A 6,413-nucleotide genomic window follows, 5' to 3' on the forward strand; every position below is an offset into this window, starting at 1 on the left:
CGGCGGAGCGGAGTGCGGACCAATCGGGATAGGCCGACCTGGCCGAGAGTCCGAGACCGGTCGGGCAAGCGACAAAGTTCAGTCGGGCAGGGCCAACCCAGCAGAAGCAATCAGATGCTTGCTCATGCAAGTGCTAATCAAGCGTTAGACTGCTCATAGTGGGAGTAATATAGCTAGTAACATCACATATCTCAAGGCATTTTGGTGACATGGCATGCTAATAAATGAAGAAAAAGAGTGAGGTGGTAACTATCTATGTTACCATAACATCACACACCTCACGGCAAGATGAGTCTACGTCTGTAACTATGGAGGTGGTAACTAGCTATGTTACCATAACATCACACACCTCCACGTCTGTAACTATGGAAGTGACATCTCCTCGCGTTGTAATGAAGTGGGCAAATGGGGAGGCACTAATCGGGAAAAGGTACACCGACTACTCGCCTCGAGATTCGCCAGTCTAACGAATTTTTGGCAAAAAGGACCACCTGCCCCAATGAAATGGCAAAAAGGACCACTTGTGAGTGAAAATGCTAAAAGTGTCATGGTGGCACGCTTGCCAGCTGTAATATCCCAAGTAATGGGGTTACAAAAATAGAGGAAACAGATGTGTGCATTGCATCCATGCATAGAAAATCTGGGGAATTTTCGCGCTTTAAAGTAAAACAGATCCACGATGAGTCGAAGTTTCACTTGACCTTGGTGGAATTGAAGTAGCACATCAAGTCAAGCGCTATAAACCTCAATGTGACTTTGTTAAAACCTTGTTTTGGGTAGAGATGATGTGATCTAAGGGGTTATATCAAATGGAATTAATAATCAACACAACAACACTTTACTCAATGATTAATTGATTGATCTTATAAAATATTATAATATGGTAATCCTTGTCATAACATATGAACACCAATTCAATTGCAAAGCAAGTAACAATAATTGGAGAAACTATTCTTCACTCATCTTCTCCATGTCTTAAACTAATCCTTGATCCTACCATGAACCTCATGGTATTCATTCCATTTCAACAACTGGAATAATAACAAGGAGATCCACTCAAGAAATATATATCCTTCTCTATTCCAAATAGTCAAGAATCGAACCTAGAGAGGTGAGAGTTCTATTATAATTATTAGAGAAGCATTAACAAACCTTGAGCCAAACCTTGGATATACATCCAAGTATTCAAATCATCATCTTTAAGAGGAACCTAGGATATTATTCAAGACATGCCTAGTGAGAGAAACCATTTATGTTAAACATAGATATTGATGATCACATCAATCCCTATGGAGCCTAACCTTAAGTTAGAACTAAAGTCCTTTCCAAAATGAGAGAGACCAATCATACAAAACATAGCTTTATCTATTTAAGAATAAAAGACAACCATTGAACTAGAGTATTAGGAGTACACCATAACCTAGAATAATCCATTCTTGAGGGATCAACTATGGTGTTACACTCAAGTTAGTTGAGGCAACACTTGAGTTTGAGGGAGAGAACTACCCATATACCTAGATGATAATATCATCATTGATTAAGTAGAACCCTAACATAATATCTCAGGCATTCTCCTGGGATATAAACTAAAGAGACAATCATAGTAGACCCATACAAGAAGGTTAATTAGAAGTGCTATACCTTGATTGATCTAGACAATGCTTGATCATGGAAGTGAGAATCCCATTTAATGAGAGATCCTTAGGAAGCCAAACCTTGATCATTATAAAATTGAGTAATGATCATAAACCCTAAGAACTTGAGGTAAAGATATTAAGAACAAGTTGATCATGCCTAAACCATGATCATGCCCTTGAGAAATGTGAGGATAAGTTAAACCCTAATAGGATAGGTAGATATCATTCACCACATGAAATCATGGGGAGATCATTAGTATGCAACAATAAGCTTATATCCTAAACCTTAACTTGTGAACCACTTGGTGATCCCAAGTAGAATTCTACCACACATACATTCCACTTGTTCTTCATCTAAGAAAGCTTTAGAGTAAAACTCCATACTTTATATGGTGAGGGATCATCAATCCATATGACCAAAGTTAACTATAAAAAGAACTATAACCACTGTAGTTACTTTAATGATAAAGGGAGGTTAATAATAGAAGTTAATTGGTAGAAGATAAAACCAAATCTCAAATCCTTAGTAATTAGAGAAGCACATGAAATAATAAGCAAGTAACCAACTTATCATGGTTAGGGGAGATTAACCCTAGCACATGCAATATGGTGTCATACCATCTCTATACCCTAGAATTAAATCTCAACCCTAGTTATGTGTCACTAAAGTGATCATGATACCAACTAGGCCATAGTTGAGATTCAAATCAATTGCCATTAGGTGAACTTCCTTAGAACCCTAGAATTGCTCACAAGCTACATCTTATGTTTCAATAATGAACCTAAGATTAACCTAGTGCTAAGTTTCATAATTAAAACCCATGTGTGGTGAATTACCACTCATATCAAACATTTGACTTAATAACCAAGACCCAACTATGAGGAGAGTAATACCTACTCTAAGTATTTCAAGGTGCTATTAAAATACTAGTGCTAACCTTGAAATAGGAATTATAATCAAACCTACAAAGACCTTAACAAGCAAGTGCTCACATAAAATTATGTGCAAGTGACCCATTCCCCAAACGGAAACCAAGTCCTAATACAACCTCTGAACTACTTTAAGTTGAAAGTATCAAACCCAATATTTCCAAACAGATTGAATTCACAAGAAAAATGGAAATTCAAATGAGAGCATAAAATTATGCTTAATTAAAATTGCAATAAAGGTTCATATATATTAAATGCTCCTTCAAAAACAATTTAATATTAAAATGTTCTTCTTATTAGTCTTCATTAAGTCCAATTGTTAAACACCTGCAAAAATACAAAAGGATTCAATTTTGAATTAAAATAGAATTCAAAAACAGAAAATAAGAAGAAAAAGAAAACAGAGGAAAAAAATGGAGAAAGGCTTACCTGCAGCAGCAGCCCAACAGGAGCCCTCTAGCGTGGCCCAAGCCACCGCCCAGAAGCAGCCCAAGACGGGCCCAGCAACCACCACCGTACCCCTTCGCTCCAGATATTCTGGAGGAGGGACGAGGTCGTCGTCCACCTCTGTCCGGCCGACACCGCGGCGAGCCACGTCCCTCGCCGTCGTTGTGGACCGTTTTGGACGACGTTGACTAGCCCATCGCCTCTACCTTATCCCTACGAGTCCGAAAGTGCCCTCGTGCGCCACGATTCGTGCCCGAACCATGCTCGCCGATGTCGCCATGCATCCCGGCCGTCTCCGGCGATGAATCATCGTTGCAGACCTCGTCTCGTGGTATAAAGCCACGAGGATCTCCGTGAGAAAACCCTAGACACTCGCCGCTCCCCAAAATCCCTCTCAAAACCCCAAGCTCTTGCTATCCTCTCCACAGGCCGGGAGTTGCTGACGGAAGAAATTCCGGCTAGCCGGCGTTTGAGGTCACCCCAAGGTAAAATAAGTCGCCTCCGAGCTCCGTAGTGACTTGATGATCCACCTGGAGGAAGGAATCGAGAAGGGGCACTCTCGGTTGAGGGAATTTTATCAATTTCTTTTGCCGGCCATCGCCGGAATCCGCGACCGTGTGTTCGCCTCGAGCTCCCGCGGCTTCACCGAGCATCTCCTCGTCATCAGGGTGAGCCCGCGAATCTTTAGAACCCCTTATTTTAGTCTCTAGATCATCCTAGGCCGCGTTTGCCACCTCGCCGGAGTTCGCTGTCGCGGAGACGCTCACCGGAGCTGTCTCCGGTGACCGTTTCCTGGGGGCGCCGCTACCCAATGGTTCACCACGGTGCCCCAGATCCTCTGCTCTCGCGCGCAGCCTCGCGGGAGCACTCCAGCGCTGGCGCCGCCGTCGACCGGCCGTCGGCCAGGAGCCCAGGGCTCAACCATGAATTTTGACCCGGTCCACATACACGTGGCACCCGACGTGGACGATTGGTCCACCGGTCGATGATCGCATGGGTAATTGACCGGGTGCATTTAGTCATTCCTCCGCTTTAAGTTTAAATCCCATTATTCCAGAAACTTTGAAATAATTTAGAAAATTCAAATAAAGTGAGAAAAATATAAATAAGATATCAAAATTCTTAGAAAAGAAAAATCTATCCAATAAAAATATAAAATGAAATTTTCATTTTTAATAAAAATTCAATTATTTATACTTGTCATTTAAGCCTTTAATTTTAATTCTAAATTCAATTAAAATTCAAGAATTAGGAAAACTTCATAAAATAAATAAAAAACCAGTAAGTAATTAAGGAAATCATTAAAATTAATTTTCCTTTTCTTACTAAATCCTTATTAGGAGGATTTTAAACCCTAATTAATAAATTACCTTAATTATTAATTTTTTTAAATAATAAAAGGACAAATCCAATATTATTTTAATTTCAAAGTTATTAATAACTTCAACTTTATTAATGAAGTTATTAACCCAAGAATTATAGGGTAATTAGGAAACCCTAGTTCCATTAGAAACAAAGTGATAACCTCATCATTTCATGTGTAATCCCAAAACCCTAAATTGTTCCCAAACCTAAACCTAAGTAACATGTGATCATGTTACTTCACCAGTAAACATAGATTCATACCTAGCAACTAAATACTAGTTCAAATCTACATAAAATATGGGAACCCTATCACTACTAATTAGCATCCCATGTGTTCATCTTCATCAGACCTAGATAATTAAGTAGGATCAACCAAGTTTAAACCCTAGCTTCTACTGTCAAAACCATCATCCTTATTCATTCCTATTTAGCATCACACCATTGTGATGAACCCTAACAGCAACCATACCTACTATTTTACTTTACATAACCCTGTTCCACTAAACCCTACTAGTGTGAGATGCTTATGAACCATCCTATTTAGGAACCAACCCTTCCTTACTTAGAGATCCAAAAGCTAATACAAGACAACCTCAACCTTAATTGATATACTTCTTATTATTTAAGAAGTATGTTCTTCAAAAGTTATTCTTTTGAAGAAAATAAAGAATCATCATCAACCCTGCCTTATAGGAAATATAAACCCTAGCTAGCCATCACCAATAAGATGAAACAGTCCTGATAGCAACCTTGTCTGAATAATTGCTTAGGATGCCTAGGCTTAACTCAACCTTACCAACCCTAGGTATTGATGAATCCAACATTGTTGGGATACATCTAATACTTACTCTAGAAACTAAATGAAACCATAGAACCCCATCAACCTAATTATCATACTTGTTCTTTATTAAAGAACATGTTCTTCAAAAGTTATTCTTTTGAAGAATACGATAATTAATCATTAACCATGCCATATAGTGATAAAACCAACCACTATTCATTACATGTTAGGATTATACCAAATGTTACGGTTGTGTGCTATTAGTGTTATTATTCTGATTTATTACCAGCACCTATTTATGATAACAAGCAACCAAATCTGAATAAGAACCTTGTTTGCAAATCACTCTAAAAGTGCAACACACCCAGAACTAATCAGTATCACTCACTAATCCTAAATCATCGGGGTTAGTTCACGCTTAGAGCGATTGCATCTCATATTTATGCATTATTGCATCCTTGCCAATCTTTTAAACATCGTCCTTATCGGACGATGATGCTATTTCAGAATTTGGAGTTATTGCGTATCGAAGACCTTGCCTGCATAATCTTGCGATCAAGAAAGGCAAGTTCATCACTTGCTCATGTCATTCGAGTATTTCTATCAAATTAATTGCAAAGTACTATGGTTATCACTATTGCATAAAAATCAAAACCACTACTTTCATAACTATGAATATGACTATGTGGTGGGCAATGGAACCATGGATTGTGTTGATATGGTGGAGGTTCCATTGCACGGGTTTATATCCATCTAGGATTAAACAACAAATGTCGCCAGTGATTCTTGTGCCGTAATACCCGTGTTAACCATAAGATCCGGAGTGGGACGGAGTAGTCAAAAGTGTTTCCACCTCTCGTTCATCAACGGATGCGCTTTACCGTAGACACTTGTATCCGTCGGGGCAAGCGGTTGGCTGGGGAAGCCTTAAGTCCCCACGGCATAGTCCGTAGACACTTGTCGCTCGAAGTGCAAGCGGTTGGCTGGGGAAGCCTTAAGTCCCCACGGTATTGCGGTCTATGATGGGTTGCAGCTACCGGCGAAGGAGTTTGGTTAACGAGTCCCAAACTGTTGTCGTGGTCGGGGTCCACCCGTGAGTGGGAATAATGGGACCGGCGAGGACCCAGGGTCGGGGTATGCAACAAAGGGTGGGTGTTCGAGGTAGCAGAGGAACATGATTGGCTAGACCTTATACCGGGCCTCACACCATAGGAAGTGTGGACGAGCCTGCGGCTCGGTTGGCACCAAGGTTA

Source organism: Lolium rigidum, chromosome 6, assembly GCF_022539505.1.
Source record: "Lolium rigidum isolate FL_2022 chromosome 6, APGP_CSIRO_Lrig_0.1, whole genome shotgun sequence".
NCBI classification, from domain to species: domain Eukaryota; kingdom Viridiplantae; phylum Streptophyta; class Magnoliopsida; order Poales; family Poaceae; genus Lolium; species Lolium rigidum.